The sequence below is a fragment of the Sycon ciliatum genome, chromosome 13 (assembly GCF_964019385.1).
Source record: "Sycon ciliatum chromosome 13, ocSycCili1.1, whole genome shotgun sequence".
NCBI lineage: Eukaryota > Metazoa > Porifera > Calcarea > Leucosolenida > Sycettidae > Sycon > Sycon ciliatum.
In genome coordinates, this window is record NC_088655.1 from 3,172,257 (window position 1) to 3,195,367 (window position 23,111).

A 23,111-nucleotide genomic window follows, 5' to 3' on the forward strand; every position below is an offset into this window, starting at 1 on the left:
GTTGTACATGTGCATGTAGTGAAAGCCACATGCAAAAGGCTGTTCCCTGGCACTCACTGAGGCTGCCACCAAGCTCTGGGTTCATTGGCTGAAAATATTCTTCGGCACAGCAAAGTCGTGCGCCCGAGAACGTGGAAGCCTACAGAACATCCAGCCTGGAATACTAAGAACACCACAGCCCAAAACTAAGAATTGCGGTGCTAGGTTTGTGCTGTTGTCAAACACCGGGATTGTTATGTTGTACATGTATCTGAGCTTTACCACTACATCCACGTCTGTCGATACAAAATACTCAATCTGCAGACAGCATGCTGTTTCGTCCTTTAATTAATTATTAATGGACTCATCAATGAAGCACAGAGAAAATGAGGCAGATGAATGTCCTAGGCTAGAGAGCATCGAATACAGGTATAGAATCATGCCTTGCAGACCTCGTTACGGCCCCTTCGATGCATGTTTGAACATTAGATGGCTGTGTAGCTTCAGTTATCCCAGAATATGTATTTATCCAGCAGCAACAACGTTGGGCACACAACTATTCACTATAATGAGTATGCGTTGGAACACTTTACCCCGAGTCATACTATAGCAGTGTATGCCATGCATGGGTTTACCTCACACACTGAGTTTCATAATTTGACATCCAAATCACAGAAGAGTGGTGTTCCAAACTTTACGTAATTGCACTCCATGTCCTGCGAGCTACAGTAGAATACTTTTAAAATAGAATACGTCTTATAGCACGTTCTTAGAAACAAATCGTATAGGTTCGAGGCTGTCAACCCAGAAATTTGTGATTTCACAGCCACAGATGTTACCAGTTAGGTCACTGTATACAGTAGGTATGCAGAAGAAAATACTAGTAACTCTTTGTGGAAGAGCTGTGCCAAAATGTGTACAGTACAGTAAATTAATAAAAAGTGAGAGAAGCAGTGACAAGGCTGTGTATGACGTAGATCTACCAGTAAGTACAGTGCACCAGTGAAACTGTTGGTGTAGTACCGGTATACTACTATAATTATAGCATGGCCCATGCCACTACAATCTATTTGCAGTGGGCCGCAGTAGGCCAGTGCAACAGAAAGCATTTCAGTAGCTGTGTGCAATGTGAACATCTATGACATACAAGTAAACTGCCATATAGCACAATCGATTACTCTCAGCCCACATAAGTACAATGTAGTCCAATCAGTAGTATAGATACATAGAGCACACTCTACATCATACATAGTCAGCACCAAATCTATTATTGTCGATGTACTTTGCAATGATGAAATGATGGCAAGCGTGCTTGATTCATCATAATATTGCCTTGTTGACTTGGTTGGAAGTTAGTTGTAAGTTTAGTGGTCGAGGTAAGCAGAGCTGCTCCAGCATTCAGAATAATAATAATTTTAATATAGCTATGAAAAGAATGAAGGCCGCAGACATCACGCAACTACGTTACTTGTTTGACATGTATTACTGTGTATTTTATAACACACAAGAGTACACAAAAGTAAGTATATAGGGCTGTTTTTTTGTGTTGTAACTCAGAGTTTCATGGCAAAAACCAATCATCAGACAACATAAGGAGATTAGAAAAGCACACCCTCTGTGTATTTTCTAACAAAAATATTATTGAAAACCCAGAATCGATTTTCTCGTTCCTATCATCAGTGGGAAAAAACGGAACTAATGATACAACCAAAGAAACTGAAGTTCAGTACTGTAAAAAGAAAGGTGTTAGAAATAACATCAAGATACAAGTGTAATAAAACCACTAGAGGAAAAGCAAAAAAGGTAACAAGATTACATAACCAAAGGCGAGAAGGCACTGAACGAAGTGTCAACCTACGAATACAACTTCAGTGCAACAACGTGCTCTTTCTGCTTACACAAAACAGGCTTATGAATACGTATACAAACTGCCTCAAGGACTTTCAACTGTTGGACATAACGCGCACGACACAGTACAGAAAAATGAGAGTCATCATACACACCAAGACAGTCAGGACGAGATAACAAGTGTAGATACACAGCTGACTTCTTGCGATCAACACATTCATCCGCCTCATCTCGCCCCTTCCCACCCGACTCCTCCTCGTCCATCTCATCGTCCTCTTCCTCGTTCCGCTCGTCATCCTCACGATCATCATCACCACCATCATCTGCCTCGTCCTCTGTCTCCTCACCAACCGTTTCGTCATCCAATTCCTCTTCCATCCTCTGATCATCCGTCTCATCCTCCGTTTCAGTACAGACCACTTGTCTCCCATTTGCTAGCTGCTCGTCCCGTGAGCGTAGTTGTTCCTCCAGATCCGCTTCACTCACTGACTCATGATACTGCTCTGTGGAGTAGTTTGTTTGTTGCCCTCCGAGGTCTCTGGATTAATGTGGGCGGCGTGGTAATTCGTGTGAGAGTTGGTGATGCCAGCGCGAGTGTAGGTGGGTCCACCCCATCCCCCGCCACAAGAAGAGCCGGTGGCGGTTCTGGTGGTGGCAAGGGCGACGGTGGTGCTGCTGGAGTTGGCAACTTGGGCAGCCTAGCTCTCCCACACGGCACTGCATTCTGTGTTGGCTCAGTCTGTACCACTGGCACAGGGGGTGGGTTCTTGCGCGGTCGGCCACGCTTCGGCCGCTTGGATTTAGCTGCATCCGGTAGAATATGCAGCGGTACATGCTGTTTGATACGTGCGGTCAGGTCAGGTGTTGATGGGTCCTACCAACGTACTGGCTACCACAATTCCGGCACTCAAATTGGTAAACTAAAACGAGCTGAGCGTAATCCGCCACACACAAGCAAGTTTGGTACCAGGCGGAGCAGAGTCACCGTTGACAGCTACACAAATCAGGGCGTTTCGGACGACCAGCAAAGATTGTGGAAGTAAAATTTAGTTGACAAAACAATTGGTCACTCAGTTCCGACATGTCGAGTCGACACCTACCTGTACCGCAACCATACTCTTCAAAGCTTCAGCGAGTCCTTGAGAGTTTTCCGTGGGCGCAGTGATGAGATCGAGAGTCTACGGAGTCGGTGATGAGCGCTGTCGATCACAACATCGTGTCCCAAATGGTGGCGAAACTCCTGGCAGAGGTGACACCGCAGTCATACTGAAGTAGTTGTCTGATATCGTGGCGAAGGGCAGCTATTTGGGTGATCAAGGTACGAGTACCGTAAACAACAGCGTTACCGTTGTTTGCTAAGGGTGTCTATTAGGTCGAACCCAAATCACGGTATTTTCCCCCTTACGATAATACCGTTACAACATAACGTTTTTTGCTAATTAGGGTGTCTATTTAGAAAAGCGATCCTGTCAGCTTTTCTATTATTGTGTTCACATGGCAGAAAAAACGACACCGCTATGCTACGTAAGTTTCTACGTAAGGTGCTCGGTACTTCACTTAGGCTACGTAAGTTTCTACGTAAGGTGCTCGGTATTAGATCTACCAACGGGTGGTAGCCGCGTGCTGTGCACGTGCACGGCAGACATTGTGTTGCACGCCGTGCAGTCCGTTTTCGGATGTGCATGCGCGAGGAACTTCCTTCTTTGGAACTGCTTCTTGCATGAGCTGTTTCGGATATTTCATGTCCTGGCTTATTTCGCTTCGGCTCTGCTGAGACCTCTTTTCACGGAATATTACTCAATGACAGGTGAGTTGACCAGTTCCCTTTGATTCATTTGCTTGTGTTGACTCTTTCATTTACGAAAAGTGTGCTGATTTTAGGTGGAATACAGTAAAATAATGGAAAAGCTGACAGGATCTCTTTTCTAAATTTAGCTTTTCTGCTGTCGAGGCCTCCTTTTACGGAATACTCAATGACAGGTGATCTCTGAGTTGACCAGTTTCCTTCAAATCATTTGCTTATGCTCACCCTTTCATTTACGGAAACGTCTGCTGATTTTATTCGGATTTAATAGATCCATTCGTATCTCTTTGCACTTGCCAACAGTGTGCGAAGAACGCGAGTTCACCTTCTTGACGGTAAGGCTTAGATGTGTTGTCGAAATACTCATGTTCATTGTACATTGGTACGTTACAAGTAAGGCACTGGTCATGATTGCTTCCGGCATTCCGTGCTCCGATCATGGGGTAGAATCTGAATTTTGCAGTGGCATAGCATCGTTGGCAGTTCCCAATCTGGAGGCGAAGGTTCAAGGACGCATTGGCCGAGTACTAACGTTAGTATGCAAAATAAATTCGCATATCAGGGAAAATCTCCATTATGGAGAGGTTCATGCATTCAGTGACTTGTTTGCTTCATACGAAACAAGCCGATGGGTGCAGTCTCGTGAAAATCTCGTACGATTGGATTTGTTTACTCGAGTCTGGGCTGTTTGATTTGTGAGTAGCGCCGAGATTGCACTGCCCCAAATAAAGTTGCGTGCCGGTAGAGCAAGAATTACGATCTGCAATCTGTTTGTTGTACCTGCAAGAATGTGCTGTACATGTATCGTATTTTCTCTGTTGTTGTTTCAGTTGCCGTCATGTTGCTAAAGAAAGGTTCAGTGACTCATTTGTTTCATAAAAGACGAGTCAATGGTTTGGTCTGGCTTAGAATCTTTCGCTGTAGAAGAAATCTATTCGTGTCTCTATTCCAGTATTGGAGAAATAATTGTATTCACTCGTTATAAAAATAGGGTTAAGACAAACTCACAGAGCAAATGCCATCGGTCCCTTGATGTTCGTCCTAAAGAGGTTTGACTGGATATCATTCATACTCCCCCAAAGTCGTGTAAAATGTTATTATTATGGAGTGCCTTGTTTAGCTCTCAGTACCTCCAACCATATATCCTTGCCCCTTATATCCTCAGGATCAGTGTAGTTGTTGGAACGAGGTGTCGGACTCAGCAATGTATTTGTTTACATTTTAATACATGTTTATTGTTCCTACTTTGCTGTGTTGTTTTAGATAATCATGGACTTGTAACACTTTGAAGTCATTGAACTGCTTCCAAAAGTTTTACCGACATCAACAGGATTACGATTTCACTACAATATGATGCTGGATGACCTTATCACGACAACCCATGACTACAATTATAAACACAGAATCAACAAAAACATCTGCGGCGCGCACCTGGTTACAATTCTCATGTAAATGTGATTTAGGGTGTGGAAATCTGAATTTTCTGAAAGACAAGACAATTTTATGACAGAGTCATGGAATTCTGCAACATCCACAGAATGACCTGCGTATAAAAAAAAGTATCACCGCCACTACTCATATGATTCCCCTGCAGAAGAACATGAATACATGTATGCAAGACTAGTTCCATTTTCTGCAAGAAAAGGCTTGCACATCAATGCGTATAATACGGTATTGAAATTGATATGATACACGTACATGTACATAGCCATAGGGGCTCCCGTAAGAAGACCATAGGTCTGTGCGAAACACCCTAGTAAAATAATATAATAATAATAACATGTAGAGTCGCTACATGTAGGCCATCATTTAGGGCATTCCATTGGTGACACAATTATAGGTTCTGATCGGTGGAATATGCTGCCTTCCACTGTTCGCTCTTGTACAGATTATCGCTCATTTGTTCGTTCATGCTTAACCTTTCTAGTGGCTCCCGTAAGAAGACCATAGGTCTGTGGGAAACACCCTAGTAAAATAAATAAAATTAAAATAATACAGGTAATATCCTTTAGCCAAAAAACAAAAGAAATTATAGCAATAAAAACTGCTTTATGGCAGTTTTCTAAAAAAGGTTATTGTGTTCTAGTCCATGGACCCCGTCTAAAAAGTAAGAAATTAACGAAATGTGATAGCCGAAAATTAAAATTTCACACAAAACCTCACAATAATCACACACAGGATGCGAGACGACCTTTTCCCCTCGTGGTCCTCTTTCACATGCAAGCATGTTGGCGCAGTACATGTACTTGTACAAGTACAAGTGTCGGAATAAACAAGTGTTGAAAGCCGTACTATTAGATCTTCAAGGGTCGTGATTATTGTGAGGTTTTGTGTGAAATTTTAATTTTCGGCTATCACATTTCGTTAATTTCTTACTTTTTAGACGGGGTCCATGGACTAGAACACAATAACCTTTTTTAGAAAACTGCCATAAAGCAGTTTTTATTGCTATAATTATAGGTGACCTTACGCACTCCGCCGTGCCACCGCAGCCGCAAGCACGCACTCTTGCAGAGTTCCGCATTCGAGTCGCACTCGCGTACGACATCCCGTATGAGCCCCCCCCTCGCCTGGCGGATGCATCCGTAGATGGCTCATCTACTGCTGGCTGGTGTAATTTTGCCAGTTGTCTGTTTTGCTGTGAGTGCTCGCCACGCAATTTTGTTTTCTATTCCTCAACGTTTAGTATGGCTTTTTCAGCAGCCCAGAGGGACTCCATCGCCGAGATTGTGGCTGCCAGCGTTGCAGCAGCACTTGGCAACAGCCCGCCGGCTGGACAGCACGCGGCTGACTCCGAGACTGGAGCAAACAGTATGTTCCCAGATACAGTATCACGCACCACAACCACACCCCCGCTTGTATTGCGCATGTGGCCCAAGAAGCCATTGACAAAATAAAACGGATCGAGTATGTCGATATTGCTTGTCTGCTGCCCCCAAAGCCGGGACCAGCCGCCGAACTAACCCCCAAGAGATTCCGGGTAGATGACGACGGGGCACTGGCAGTCTGCGCCGCCCCAAAACGGAAAATTGAAAACTTGGCCATGTGGATCGAGGCGTGGTCCGTTTTCAGCCTGATTGTCATAGGCGAACATCAACTATGCGCCGAAGCCCTGATGATTCACCAACTCCGAATCATCCAGGCCGCCGGCAAGTACCGCTTTGCAGCAGTTGTAGAATTCGACAGTAGGGCGCGGCAGGCGCTGTCGAAAGATTTGTCCCGGTCACTGGCAGACCTGGACACTGAGCTCTACACAACCTGCTTTACCGGGCAGGCACTCCCCTTCTGCAACAACTGCAAGAGGCTGGGGCACCTGACTGCCTCCTGCACAACGCAGCCCTTTCGGAGCAGGCCAAAGGAGCAAGGAGTCAGCTCCAGCGCAAAACCAAACGAGACCTGCCGCCGTTACAACTACGGCACCTGCGTCAGCTCGTGCAAGCTTCGCCACGCATGCATGTTTTGCTCGGGAGAGCACCCAGCTTCCGCCTGCCCAGCCAAGAAAATATTTAATAGTGATGCTGCGAAGGCAGCCCCGGCAGTATCCTCTCTTAATAGTCTTATTTATAATATTGCACCGCACACCCCCATCCACATTGATGTATTGCATGATGAATTGCGCACGCACCCCGACCCTTCTTTTGTTCTTGCTTCGATTGATGACTTGCGTTTTGGCTTTCGCATTGGTTTTACCGGACCTCGTAATGTTTCTGTTCATAGTGCTAATCTGTACTCTGCAACAGCTCACCCCGAAGTCGTGGTCCAATATCTCGCAACTGAATGCCAGCGGGGCCACACGGCCGGTCCCTTCACAGCTCAGCCATTCGCCTGCCTCCGCACATCAGGAGTCGGCGTGGTCCCGAAAAAATCAGGCGGGCACCGGTTGATCATGCACCTCTCCGCCCCGCAGGGGAACAGCGTGAACACGTTCATTGACCCTGACCAATACCGCTTCAAACTGATTATGATCGACTGCATTGCCGATCATGTTCGCAGAACAGGCCCCTGCGCACTGATAACCAAGGTGCAACTGAAGCACGCGTTTCGGCTCTGTCCAGTACACCCTGACGACTGGCCACTGCTTGGCATGCAATGGAGATCGAAGGATTACTTCGACACAGTCTTGCCGTTCGGTTTGCGGTCCGCCCCTAGCTTATTTAACCGCCTAGCAGACGCGCTTGAGCGGATCCTACGCCACAAGTACAGCAGGCGAACTTGGCTGTATCAAAAGCAACTGGACCGGATGGCATCTCTGCTCGTGTGCTCAAGATGTGCTCATCTGAACTTGCAGACCCACTGGCAAAGGTCTTCGCCCTCTGCTTCTTAGCCGGTGTGCAACCCGGGGCATGGAAACTTGCCCATGTAGTCCCGGTTCACAAACGGTCCTCCAGATCTTTGGCATCTAACTACCGACCAATATCACTGCTAACGATCATGTCAAAAGTCATGGAGGGCATTGTAAACACGCAACTGGTTAACTACCTAGAGAAGCATGAGGTGTTGCCAAACAGCCAGTTTGGATTCCGACGTGGTAGAGGAACCGCAGATATCTTAACGGCTCTCCAACATGAATGGGTCCACACCATAAGTACTGGCGGTTGTGTCCAGGTCCTCACCGTGGATATTGCCGGTGCGTTTGACCGGGTATCGCACACAGGAGTGCTGTACAAAGCAAAGCAGGCCGGTGTCGACGGACGCCTGCTTGTATGGCTACAGGACTACCTCACCAACCGAAACATCCGCGTTGTGGTTGGAGGCCAGACGTCAGATGCTCAACCCATCCAGGCTGGTGTCCCCCAAGGCAGCATCCTAGGACCCAGCCTCTTCCTTCTATACACCTGTGACATTGAACAATGTTTAACTCCAGGAACGCAGCTGAGCAGCTTTGCAGACGACACCACACTCTACAGCTTAGTACAGCCAACTGACGATCTCCAACAGTCCACTGCCTCCCTCCAAGGGTCCCTCAACAGTCTTGAGGAGTGGGGCCGCAAGTGGCGTATCTGTTTTGAGCCAGCCAAGACACAGCGCATGACTCTACATCGCAAGCACGTCCCCCCCCCCCCCCCCTGCACTCCACCAGTCACCTTTGGAGGTGAAGCACTCCAGGAGACAGATACCCTGAAGCTGCTGGGAGTCATGCTCGACCCTACTCTCTCCTACAGAGCGCACACTCGCAGTGTTGCACTGCGTGCCTCCCAAAGGCTGGGTTTCCTACGAAAGGCAGCACCCATCCTGGACGACCATGGTCGAGTGACGGTCTACAAGGGATTCGTGCGACCCCTACTTGAATATGCCCCACTGGCCTGGTCGAGCGCAGCCGCAACTAACATGGCCCAGCTGGACAAGGTTCAGCAACGTGCCCTGCATTTCCTGGGACCTGGAACCATCCTCCAAAGTCTTCAGCTTTGTCGGATGGTGGCAGCCCTGTCATACTTGTTCAAGCTGCACTACATTCCAGGGCCTCCCCAGGTAAAGGCCATGCTGCCACCAACCAAGCCCCCTGCCGTAGCTAGCATGTGCACACGGCAAAAACGTCAGACGCACCATGCCTTTCAGCTGAAGTGGACACCCCCTCGCACAGCCCCTGACTACCTCCTGCGATCCTTCCCCTTCTTCGCCATCACACCCTGGAACAACCTGCCAGCGGACCTCCTGCTTCACGCCGAGCCTCATTCAAGACGCCTCCAAACCTTCAAGGTCAACGTATGTAAGGATCTAATCCGAAAGAGGTGGCTGTGGTCCACACAGTACCTGTGACGATGATATTGAGACCCATTTTACCTCTCTACTAGTACTTGCTTGTTATGATTATTGTTCCCTTTCTTCCTTTTCCCTTCTGGTTTAGTCATTACACGTATTTATATTATTTGGTGCAATACTAGCGCCCCTTTCTCGCACCAAATTATTATTTTTGCTACCTGACCATGCAACTCCCCCTTTTTTTCGATGCCAGGTTGCAACGCTAACGCCGAGACCCCTGGTCGGTCGAGTTGCTCCCTGTACATCGGCACGTCGTCCCTACATCCCCTGTGTCTTGTCTTGTGTTTGTCTCCACATGTCTCTTTGTAGGGCTGTGTTCCCAATAAATAATAATAAATAATAAAAAAAGCATACCCGCACTCGAGCACTACCTCGACGACTTTGTTTCGGTATCACCACCAGCCAATGTGGTGCCATCGTCGACAGCCGCAGTCCACAAGGCCACGATCCTTCAGGTGTTCGACAACCTGGGTGTCCCCACTGCAGTTGGCATCGACAAGGTGGTGGGTCCATCCACGTGCGTCACCATGTTGGGCATCGAGATTGACTCGGCCACCGGGGAACTCCGCCTTCCCACTGACAAGCTCTGCGCGCTGCAACATCTGCTGCAGTTATGGTTCACCCACCACATCGCCTCACGGCGGGAACTCCAATCTCTAGTGGGCCAACTCCAATCTCTAGTGGGCCACCTGTCTTTCGCAGCAAAGGTTGTTCCTGCTGGACGCACCTTTACTAGACGGCTCATTGATGCATGCACTTCCGCTCACGGTTCATCGCCCATCGTCCACCTGAGCAGCGATGCCCTAGCCAATATCCGGTGGTGGCAGGAATTCCTTCCCGTCTGGAACGGCAAAGCCCTTATGCGCGACCCAGAGTGGTCTAGGTCACCAGACCTTGAGTTGTTCACGGACGCATACGGCCTAGGCTTCGGTGGCTTCTTTCAAGGTCGCTGGTTCGCCGGCGCATGGTCCGCAACGCAACAGACGCCGCCATACACCTCCATCATGTGGAGGGAGATGGCCAATCTCCCTCGCCTGCCAGCTGTGGGGACCGCTTTGGACGCAGAAGAAGATCCTGCTCCACTGCGACAATGCTTCCGTGTGCGCTGCCTGGGAGTCGGGCACCTGCCGGCACCCAGGAGTCATGGCGCTCATACGCAGCACCCTCCAGACGGCCGCTCGCCACAACTTCTGTCTGCTTATCCGCCACATCGCCGGAGTGGACAACGGTATCGCAGATGCCCTATCCCGCGCTCAGTTCCCACGGTTCCGCCTCTTGGCGCCCGGGGCCGACCTCAGTCCGTCGTCACTCGCAAACATCCACGCCGCAGTGTGAGGAAGTCGCCATCCAGGGTCCGCCGTTACCGAGATTGGACACTCTGCTCCTGAGACCACAGAACGATGCTTCTGCCCCCGTGTTTTCTTTTGTTTCCTTTACTTTTTCCGCTGTGTATCCCTGCTCGCACAGCCTACTGCCACGCCCACCCGTTGCACTTCTGCACTAGTTGTAAAGCCCTCGCCGGGGTGTTACTGCCTATCATTTCTGCCTCAACCCTGTGTGTTTACGGATTGTCAAGTCCTTTAGAATCGCATCCCTGTGCGCTTATGGACCGAGTCAAGTCCTCTAGATTTGCCGCCGGGTGTGCTTAGGGACTGAATCAGGTCCCCTAGACTGCACTTTTTTGGGGGCAGTTCGGTCCCGCCGCTGCCTAGGGAGACCACCGCGGCAATAGGCACATTTAGATCGGGAATCAAATAGGCAAGTCCCAAGCAAAATCCGCACGCCTCATGGCGGTAGGCCTCCGCTGGTCAGAGAGCCCCGTTACACCTAGGATCATGACTGCGCTCATGGGGGTGGGTCGTACGAAGCAGGGTCACTCGCACTGACTGAATTTCTTTGTCCTTTGTTGTGTTGATTCCAGGCTCGCTGGCCGTTGCCGCATGCAACCGCTCACATGATGGCTCGCCAGCCCAGATCGCTCATCTATCCGCAGAAAAGCAACCTCCCGCAGGAGGGCCACCGCAGTCGCTTCCTCCGCAACGTACCGCTGGCCCCAGTCAGCACGCAGGGCTAGCTAGCGTGTTTCTCGCTCGCTTCCTAGCCGCTGTCTAGGGCAGGTGGTGATGGATGTGCGCATGTTTGTGTATATGCTTGTGTTTATGTGCGCGCATGTGGGCATGTGCACTGCTATACGCGGTCGCTGGTGGATGAATGTGGCGCGCTATCTCTTCTCCTGTGTCCTCTCTGCCAGGCTCGCCAGCCGCCGCACTTTCTGCACGAGCCGAACAACTCATATCCAATTCAGTGGCCGCAGCCACGCAATGCACATATGCCCCGGGCTGGCACGCATTCCGCAAGTTCATGCAACAGATTCACCGCGACACACTGTCACCGCGTCACGACGACATCCTGCTATTTGCCGCTTCCATGTCGCATTCTGTCAGTGCCGGCACTTTGAAAGTATACCTGGCCGCCGTCAGATACAACCTCCTCTGCAGGGGAGGACCTGTCGAAGTCCTTGCATCCAGCCGGCTCACCGCTCTGGTGAAAGGCCTGGAGAGAGAACGCGCATCGCTCCCACGGCACGCAACTGCCCAGCCTCGGAGACAGGCTATCACCGTACAACTCAAGGCACTACATCCTTTCCTGCAGCGTTCCGCTTATAGCCCTGGCAACACGCTCATGCTATGGGCCGCGTTGACGACAGCATTCCATGGTCTGCTGCGAGTTAGCGAGTACACGTCCCCGTCGCCAGCAGGGTCGGGTACCCTGAAAACTCTCAGGCGCGCTCACCTCGTGCTCTCTCAGGCCACAGCCAGCTTACGGCTTCAACACACGAAGACATCGCAGCTGACAAGCGGTGGCGAGGTTGTGCTGCATCGCCATGCAGACCCGCAAATATGCCCTGTCCTGGCCCTCAAAGCATACGTCAGATCATTCCCATGGGGTAGTGACGAACAACCTCTCTTCAAGTTCGGCAATGGACGATGGCTCACGCCCAATGACATCAACGTAGTGTTGCGCAGGGTTCTGGGCCCCAGCTACAGTAGCCACTCCCTCCGTGCAGGTGGCGCAACGCACATGGCGAACCAAGGTCCCCCGGAGTATGCCTTGATGGCAGCCGGGCGGTGGTCCAGCGGAGCTTACCGCACGTACGTTCGCAGGCCTGCAGGCATGCCACGGCGTTACTGAGCCACGGGTCGCAAGCACCGCACGCCTCCTTTTCTCGGAGGCACGGGCTCGGCCGATGGGCACGAAATCCGCATGGTGCACATCCATCGGCTGCCGCAGACAATACTATTATACTTGTGGGTACTACCGAGTACTTAGTGGTCATGCAGTTGCCATAGCAATGTACTGGTACAACCAGCCTTTATGATTGCTACATGACCCCATGGGTCGTCTTTCAAACGCTCTTTCATAGCCGATAGATACAGGGATGAATTTACTGCCATGTTCTTGCATAGCAGTTTTTCCTATGCAAAATCTCGTAAGCTACAAAAAGCATGAATAGCCTGTACATGTACATGTATGTATCGCAGTTTTCTGCGTGTCACTGTCATTTTTGAGAAGCAGTAGATCGATTTTGCGTAGCAAACTGCGATGCGATACCTGATAAATTCATCCCTGAGATAGCGTTATTTGTTCCTATCATACTATGTTACAGATGGGCGGCCTTAGACGGCCTAGTCCGATCATTTCACGCGAACTATGTTCTACGTCATCATGATCACAATAATCATGTCGTGCTCACGTTCAATTTAAGCTTGCGACACCCCACTGGCTCATCTCTTCTGTGGTGTGAGGGTTAAATGTTGGTTTGCGTTGCGCAAACCGTAGTTAACCAGCACGCCACGGGCCGCGCCCCGCAGGGGAATATTCCCGCTAGATGACTTTAGGTGACCTTACGCACTCCGCCGTGCCACCGCAGCCGACTTGCGCAAGCACGCACTCTTGCAGAGTTCCGCATTCGAGTCGCACTCGCGTACGATATCCCGTATGAGCCACCCTTCGCCTGGCGGATGCATCCGTAGACGGCTCATCTACTGCTGGCTGGTGTAATTTTGCCAGTTGTCTGTTTTGCTGTGAGTGCTCGCCACGCAATTTTGTTTTCCGCCCGCCCATACCTACCGGACGGAGGGGAGGCACAGGCTCGGCTGATGGGCACGAAATCCGCATGGTGCACATCCATCGGCTGCCGCGGACAATACAATTAATAAACTTGTGGGTACTACCGAGTACTTAGTGGTCATGCAGTTGCCATGGCAATGTACTGGTACACCCAGCCTTTATGATGAGATAAAAATTAATGAGTTTCAAGGAAAAATCAACGATAATTGTCGCTGATGACCAGGCATTTTTGATTGAGCTCCTGCTGCTGCTCAACTTTCTACAAAACTGTGGCCATGAGTCTGTTTTGTCCAACTTTTGTGCTTGTTTTCAACTTTGGTGACTGATTGTGTTGAGAAAGTCCCTGAGAAGCCTTGGATTTTCTCAAAAGCCCACCAAAACTCGATATTTTGCTCAAAACTTGCCGGCAACTTGCGCATCCGATATTTTGATACGGAAATTTTAGGTCCCATGACGTAGAGTTTGAATTTTGTGCTCCTGCTTTCCCCCGAGTTTCGTGAACTTTGCACAAGTAGACTTGGTAGCTCTCTCAACAGTGATGCCCGCAAAGGGCAACTCCGCGACTGGCGTCCCCGACGGCCAGTGTTGCCAGTGCACTGGCAATTCCAAGTGCGGAAAAGGCTGCTGTTGCCGAGAAGCTGGCAAGCTATGCGAGGATTGCGGGCCCGGGAACAGGGCAAGATGCCGAAATTCGCAAACCGTCGCGGCGAAGGCCAGTCCCGTAGGCTTTCGAACCATACGATACATTCCAGCCGCCGCGTCCCCCACGCGGAGACCGACAACCCAGGGCGAAGCCCACGTGTCGCAACAGTCGGCTCGGGACACTCCGCCTCTGGACGAGCTCCACACCGACGGTCAGGGCCAAGGATTAGATAGCACCAAGCAGGTGTCGGACTCGCAGCAGTTGGCGTGGGACGTACTGGAACAGCTCCACGTCGCCGAGCTCTGCGTCGACGGTCAGGGCCAAGGGCTAGATGGCACTACCCACGAGTCGGCCTCGCAGCAGCTGGCGTGGGACACCCTGGAACAACGCCACCTCGCCGACCCGATTTCCAATTCGCAAAAGGTAGCATGGGACCTTCTCGATGCCTCTACACCAACACCCTCGGAGACCGGCTCCTGTGGAGAAGATGCACTGCCACGTGAAGCCAACGCTCCACGGCAAGACCGACAACCAACGGCACAAGAGGTCGCCCTCCTAGCGAGCCTGAGCTCCTCGCAGCCCAATAGCAACAGCGAACCGGAACTCACAAACGCGCACGGTACAGCTAGTGGGCAGGGGGCTGCAACACTGCCAATCCCGCCAGCTGACCAACGACTCAGACTCGGTGAGCTGAGCCCCGAGGACACAGGACAGGTCATAGCTGCAGCGTACGAGGAAATCGTACACTTCCGGCCTAACCTGTTCGCCATCCCATCGGGTGCACATGGCAGGTCAGTGGTGGACTTGAGCGCTCGCTACCTCAACACGTTTGGAACAAACGCGGCGGGAGAAGGCATAGCCTTGAAGGCACTTATGGTCTGCCACAGTCTTCTACTGCAACAACCGGTCAACTGCTTGACACGTAAGGTGCATGTGGAATGTCTGAACCGACGAATGCAGCTATGGAACGAGGGAAACATCGATGTACTCGTACGGGAAGCACGTACCATCCAGCGACAACTAACCAAGGAACGTGGCGGGAAACGGGCCCAAAGTCCAGATGACGCGCGACGATTCGCTACCCTCATCACAAATGGTAAACTGGGCGCAGCTCTCCAGTCCCTGACAGCAACGCCCTCGGGTGGGCTGCTAAATCTGGACTCCTCCGCTGATGGTAAAACCGTGAGGCAAACGCTGAAAGAGAAGCACCCGCTGGCGGAACCCATGCATGCAGACGCCCTCATCATCGGCCCCTGCCCTGAACTGCCGCACCCGGTGCTGTTCGAAGCTCTGAACAGAGACATCATTCGGCAATCGGTGCTAAGGACAAATGGAGCAGCAGGCCCTTCCGGCATGGACTCTACCAGCTGGAAACGCTTGTGCACCTCATTCGGAGCGTCCTCCGACCAGCTATGTGATAGCATCGCCGCCTGCGCCAAGCGCATCGCCACCGGAATCATCAACCCAATTTCCCTCGAGTCATTCACGGCATGTCGCTTGGTGCCTCTGGATAAGAAGCCCGGGGTACGCCCAATCGGCATATGTGAAGTCCTCAGAAGGATAGTAGGCAAAGCCATCCTCACCATAATCGGAGAGCAGATCCAACAGGCGGTCGGGTCGCTTCAGCTGTGTGGCGGCCAAGAATGTGGTGTGGAAGCAGCAATCCACGCAATGCGGCACCTATGGAATGAGGAAGAGACCGAAGCAGTCCTCCTAGCAGACGCGAGCAATGCGTTCAACAGGCTGAACCGCAGTGTGTGCTTGCACAACATCCGTCACCTCTGTCCGGCCATCGCGGGTGCCGTCACCAACACCTACCGGCATCCCGCACGGCTGTTCGTCGATGGGGAGTGTCTTCTTTCTGAGGAGGGCACCACCCAGGGAGACCCGATGGCAATGCCCATGTATGCCATTGGGCTCCTCCCACTCATGCAGAAGGCGGCGAGCAGCTCAGCGGCACAGCACATCTGGTTTGCGGATGATTCCACAGCAGCAGGCCGTATGCGTGCGCTGCGTGTATGGTGGAACACGCTCGAGGAGGAGGGCCACAAGTACGGATACTTCATCAATAGGGAGGTTTAGTTCCCACGTAACGGAAACGCGTACGTGGGTGATCCACGTAAAGTGGATGAAGGGCACCCACGTTGCAATGTTGTGTTTAGTCACACGGAACAAACAAAAGCATAAAGCGAAAGGCCCAAACCTGGTCAAAGACGAAGCTACCCGGGCCTAAGAAGCTCATCGAATATTTTGATTTCGTGCTTCGGAAACTTCTTCAGCTGAGCACCCTCACAGCTTGCACAATGCGCTCCATTCTGATTTTCACCCACGTTCTGGCGGAACGTGGGTGAGCCTCCATACACGGCATGTCGTGAATCAGAAAACGTCTGTACGTTGGTCACTGAGTATCACGTGGTACACCCACGTAAAGTACCCACGGATTACGTGGGACTAAACCTCCCTAATGGTTCCAAGTCCACTCTCCTGGTGAAACCACAGTTTGCCAAAACCGCGGAGGAAGTGTTCCATGGGACTAACATCGCGATCATGCAAGATGGTTGCCGTCACCTGGGTGCGGGACTGGGCACTGCTACTTTCTGCAAGCAGTTTGTTGCAGCGAAGGTCACGGAATGGGTGAAGGAACTGCAAGTCCTCACCAGGTACGCCCAATCGCAACCACAAGCAGCGTACACGGTGTTCACGCAAGGGCTGAAGGGCAAGTGGACATTCCTCGCTCGCACCATGCCAGAAGCGACGGAGAATTTCCAGCCACTGGAGGAGATTATCCACGGCGAGTTTATCCCGGCGCTCACAGGACACCCCGCTCCTGATCAGACCACCCGCACTCTCCTCGCTCTGCCTTGTCGCCTAGGGGGCATGGGTCTAATCAACCCGTGCGATCTCGCCAGCCAGTTGGATGACTCCAGGACCATCACGCAGCCATTGGTGGAGCGGATCATCGTGCAAAACACGGACCTAGGTGATGTTCACCACACCATGAAGGCAGAGAAGGCGAAGGTGCACAGGATCCACTCCGTAAGGGAGAAGGAGACCCTAGTCGCTGTGGAAGAGAGCATCGCTTCGGACTTAAAGCGGTCCAGGGAGCTGGCGGCGGAGAAGGGTGCCTCGTCGTGGCTGACATGCAAACCACTGAAGATGTTTGGCTTCACGCTATCGAAGGGCGCATTTCACGATGCGGTTTCATTGCGATATGGCTGGCCTCTGAAGCGTTTGCCCTCTGCTTGCAGCTGTGGTAAATCATTCACCGTGGCCCATGCTCTCTCCTGCTCAACCGGCGGCTACCCTAGCCTCCGCCACAACGAGGTACGCGACCTCACAGCATCCATCATGAAGGAAGTTGCGCACCAAGTTGTGGTGGAACCGCTGCTAGAGCCGCTGACAGGTGAGAGGATGACGCTACGGTCAGCTTCAACTGAAGACAACGCCCGCCTAGACATCGGTGCCAGTGGAGTCTGGGGAGGTCGGTACGAGCGTTCGTACTTTGATGTCCGGGTTTTCAACCCCCACGCCCCCACCAACGCCAAGTTTGCCTTGCCCGCTGTGTACAAGCGACATGAGCAGGAGAAGCGTCGCCGCTACGAGGAAGGGATCACCAACATCGAGCACGCCTCCTTCTCACCAGTTGTCTTGTCCTGCACTGGAGGGTATGGCAAAGCTGCGACAGCACTCTATGCTCGGCTGGCATCGATGCTCGCCGACAAGAAGCAGGAGCCGTACGCTGCCACAATGTCCTACATCCGATGTAAGCTCAGCTTTGCCCTCATCCGTGCGGCTGTTGCCAGTCTGCGAGGCCATCGGCACCGCGTGCCCTCAGATGCAAATGACTCGGCCCGATTTGCGGTTGCCATGAGCAGCATCGGTTAAAGCTCCCTCCCGAGGCTCCGTACTAGACTGTTTTCACAGCCATTTTTGCTCTCAGCCTTTTTTTGCTCTCTCGACTGTTTTCACAGCCATTAATTTTTTGCTCTCTCGGCTGTCTTCACAGCCATTTTTTGCTCGTTTTTCTTCCGGTGCTGTTGAGGTTGCACTCGTAATTGTGTTTATTTTGCCCGTATAAGAGGCTTGATCTACGAAAAATAAATAAATATTTTGATCAAAGAATTGCTAGCAAATTTGGGCTATGACTATTCACGTGACCATACAGGACTGTAGCAGTGGACTTTTGGCGGCATATCAGTATTTGACCCGGGTCAACTGTCTTCATGTAAACGCTCACCTACACCTCACCTCTTTTGTCTATCCTACAGACTTTCAACCCGGGTTGAAATTTCTCATGGTAAACACAGCCTAATATAATATACCTCCAAAATCGACATGTCATTAGAATTTCTCGTTTTTTGTTGTTGTTGTTGTTTTTGTTCAAAAATCACGATTAGGCTGTGTTTACATGAGAAATTTCAACCCGGGTCGAGTTCAGCCCGGGTTGAAAGTCTGTACGATAGACAAAAGAGGTGAGCGTTTACATGAAGTCAGTTGACCCTGGTCAAATACTGATATGCCGCCAAAAGTCCACTTCTAGAGTCCTGCATGGTCACGTGAATCCGTTCGCGCGAAATTTGCATCTGCAGTGCCGTTCAAACCTGGCGCGAGATACGCACAGAAGTACGTTTGTACGATTTTCTTGACCCGGGTTGATTTCAACCCTCCCCTTGGGGGGAGGGTTGAAATCAACCCGGGGCGAAATTTCAACCCGGGTCAAGCGCAATGCGTCATGTAAACGCGCCATTCATTTTATGCACATGGCGGGTTGAAAACTGACCCGGGTCGAATTCGACCCGGGTTGAAACGCCTCATGTAAACACCGCCTAAGGCATATCACCTCCCTGTAATTTTTTGACGACTCCTGGACAGTCCTGGTACAAAGTTTGAACTTTGAACCTTCAACTCGCTCTTGTGAAATTCTCGTGCGCGCCCTGCAAAGCAGGAGAGAATTTTCTACCTTGAAAATTTAATTGCAAGAAGGAGAACACAAAAAGTGGAATAATAGCAGGAGTGAAATGTAGCCGCCAGCACGGGCCGCCACGCCAACCATCGGTCTTTCCTCAACCCCGTAGAGATTAGCAGATCCAGTTGTCTACTCTTGCTGCGAGAAAATACGCATTTTGCTTGGTCTAGGAAAAGAGCTCCGAGTTGTGCTCAGTGTAGTTTGTGTCAGGAGAAAGCACCTCATCTCTGTTGGACCTGGGGTTGTACATTCCTGCTCTACGTCGGAGGATGGTAAGTTTCATTTTCAAAGACATTACAGTGCATTTCAAAACTATAGACGCGTAGGGGTTTTGAAATATTTCAAATTTGGCTGGAACTTTTTGAGAATAGTTTTCGGAATATTGCTCAGGACCGCTTCACAATTACTCTCATATAGTTTCTAAACGATTGGATAGCAGACGCCCAATTTGGAAAAATTTATGCACAAAGTGATCACAGATTTTATGTGGTATAGATGCTGGCATAACGGTTTTTGCCTAGGTACGCGTCTATAGTTTTGAAATGGACTGTAGAACTTAGACGTGTGGTGAATGCAGTGTACATGTAGTAGTAGCACCAAGAGTACATGAAAACCAGAGTGTGCAGCTTGGGGCCTTTTCTGCTATGGGTGTCTGTCACGGCGAAATTCCGTGATTACATCATATTTAGCCCAGATCTGAGGCGGGAAATGGCGTAGTGCGTACAATTGAGCTGCAGTTGTGCAGAAAGAGACCTGCTTGAATCCTGCTTGTACGCACTACATCACTAAAATGATGTAATCACGGAATTTCGCCGTGACAGCAACCCATCCGAGCTGCACACTCTGGTTTTCATGTACTCTTGCTAGCACGCACATGTTAGTAATATCGTTTGATTTGCCTACAGTTTTTTTAGTCCACAAGTCTAAAATTATTGGCACCATGTTTTGGGGCGCGTTTGGTTGGTACGAACTAGAACAGGATTCACCAGAACAGCGCGTTTGGTTTGGACGGCACCTGTTCTGGGTCGGCCAGAACATGTTCTGCTTGCTCCGGCATCGAGGCCGGAGCAGACCGAGCAGTTTCACTTTTTCACAGTGAAACCTGGCGGGAACATCGATTTTGGTCCCAAATGATCACGTGCATACGCTTTTGGGTTGGACTCGTCGTACCGTACAAAGTGACCATGGTGACCCATACACATTTTGAAGAATGCACCAAGTTTGGCACATTTTTCCACAAAATGTGCTCTGTTTCTGGAGTACCGTTTGGTTGGCATGAGGCTGCTCCATGTGCACCAGCTGTTCGATCCTGTTCTAGATCGTACCAAGAGTACATGAAAACCAGAGTGTGCAGCTCGGATGGGTGGCTGTCACGGCGGAATTCTGTGATTACATCATTTTAGTGATGTAGTGCGTACACGCAGGATTCAAGCAGGTCTCTTTCTGCACAACTGCAGCTCAGTTGTACGCACTACGTCATTTCCCGCCTCAGATCTGGGCCAAATATGATGTAATTACGGAATTCCGCAGTGACAGACACCCATAGCAGAAAAGGGCCCAAGCTGCACATTCAGGTTTTCATGTACTCTTCATCTTACCAACCAAACGCACCCTTGGCGTCTCGCAGCGGATTCAAAATCCAGATTTTAAATTAAAGTTGGGTTTCGACTCTCGAGTTGTAGTTTGTCTAATATTGGCCTTCACAATCCGGTTGTACCGTTGACTAGCCCTGTAAACGAACTCGTCAATTCTTTGGTTATTAATACTTATTATAAACGCGCGCACGCGCGCGATTGTGTGTGTGTGTGCGCATGTGTGTGTGTGTGTGTGTGTGTGTGTGTGTGTGTGTGTGTGTGTGTGCACTCGTGTGCAATTGTGAGCGTTTGTGTTTGTTTATGGGGGGGGGGGGGGGGGGGGTGGTTGCCCTGCACGATCGGCCGCCCATCGTCCCATGCGACTGATGATGTGAGTGACCAAGGTTTGTTGTATGAACAGGACTGATATCCCGTGCATCTGCCATACCAGTACAGGTACTGCAAAATACTATATTTTTCGGTTTAACTTCAATTTCGGTGATTTCGGTAGTGAAAACAAGCACCTAAATTTAGATTACACCTAAAACAGGGTTCGCAGCGAAGTTTGGAAGTCTGGAAAAGTTTGGATTTTAAAATTCAATTTTCCAGGTCTGGAAAAAGTTTTGAAAAGGCGCTCCTTTTGAAAAAGTTTGGAAAAAATTTGAATATGGATTTTTTGGCCGCAGATGTGCTGCACTCCTGCAGTGCAAGTGGCCGTTTTGAGTGCCGATTGAAGACGCACTGGCGATGTGTGGTGTTCACTGCATGTACGCGTCTCGTACAGTCATTTCAGTGCAGCTCAAGTGCGGCCGGTGATGACTTTTATTTGCCCGTTTTTTGTTACTCGCGCTCGCGCTCGACTTTGATTCTTTGAAGTCGGGACAGCAGGATGGCGAGATCCTTTCGCACTCAGATGAGTTTACTGGTGAGGATGAAGCCGTCTTTAGCGCTGAGATGGACACCAGCTGTGTAAATGTTTCATTGGAACCCCCTCTGGAGGCGGATTTGAACTTACGGAGGGGAACTCTCGTCGTATGAATTCCCCTGCTATTTTCAGGGGCTCTAGCTGCTGAAGGCGATATCATCGCAATGCACCTTGGTGAATTTGTTGATGGTAGTGATACCAGGGAGGATTTTACTACTACCTGGTTGTACTCGTAGTGGAGAAGACAGTCGTTCAGAAGAGGTTTATTATTTTATTTTTCCTGCACGAGTGGGTTTGGAAATTCTTGAAATTGGTTTGGAAAAAGTTTGGAATTCTGTGTGCTTGGTTGGCTGCCAACCCTGCTAAAAGGCACAAGAGTATTCACTGTATGTGAAGGGAATGCTGGTCACCTAATTCTACATTACACCTGAAACCTGGCAGGTCCCTGATACCGACATTTTGATACACCTACAGGTACAATTACCGTAAAGTACTGCCGGAGCTCCCCACCCTCTCGTCCCTTCGTGGTCGTATTTTGGAGGTGGTCTCCTGTCTTTAGGTCACACGACACGAACCTTGTACACATTATTACATGTTGTGCAGTCAATCTGCACTCATTTTGCCTTCAATTGACTACTTTTCTACAATATCCTTAAGCTTGTATTCACCGTGGGTCCGATGTTATTGGGCATTATGCCTGTTTTGATTCCCACTATAAATAAAGTATACAACAACAACAATTGGACACGACCTCCACACTAAAACCTGCCAAATGTAACCTTAGTATACTAAGGTTCTTGCACCGGACAAACTTCGTTGCACTCTGGCATACGATTTTCCTTTCCCTGGCTGTAAAGCACGGTGGGGCGCTCTGGCGGTACTGTACGGTGGGGCGCTCTGGCGGTACTGCACGGTGGGGCGCTCTGGCGGTACTGTACGGTGGGGCGCTCTGGCGGTACTGTACGGTGGGGCGCTCTGGCGGCACTGTACGCTGGGCGCTCTGGCGGTACTGTACGCTGGGCGCTCTGGCGGTACTGTACGGTGGGGCGCTCTGGCGGTACTGTACGGTGGGGCGCTCTGGCGGTACTGTACGGTGGGGCGCTCTGGCGGTACTGCACGGTGGGGCGCTCTGGCGGTACTGTACGGTGGGGCGCTCTGGCGGTACTGTACGGTGGGGCGCTCTGGCGGTACTGTACGGTGGGGCGCTCTGGCGGTACTGTACGCTGGGCGCTCTGGCGGTACTGTACGCTGGGCGCTCTGGCGGTACTGTACGGTGGGGCGCTCTGGCGGTACTGTACGGTGGGGCGCTCTGGCGGTACTGTACGGTGGGGCGCTCTGGCGGTACTGTACGCTACATGTTTTTTCAGTATCCTGAGTTTCGAGTAATGTTTTTTTTTAGTGAAATGCGATAAGGACGAACAGGCGAATATTGTTTTGTAATGGACGCTGGCAGCTATGCAGAATACATTACTTACCACAAT

At 50.6% G+C, this 23,111-nt stretch overlaps 1 long non-coding RNA gene across 1 annotated transcript in view; it reads left to right on the plus strand.

Moving 5' to 3' along the window:
* Positions 1 to 19,159: 19,159 nt before the first annotated feature.
* The window catches only part of LOC135830125 (uncharacterized), a 22,388-nt gene continuing 18,436 nt past the window's right edge, over positions 19,160 to 23,111 (plus strand). Inside the window, exon 1 of the long non-coding RNA XR_010555995.1 lies at positions 19,160 to 19,403. This is a non-coding gene — a long non-coding RNA (uncharacterized LOC135830125). The remainder of the gene's footprint in view (positions 19,404 to 23,111) is intronic.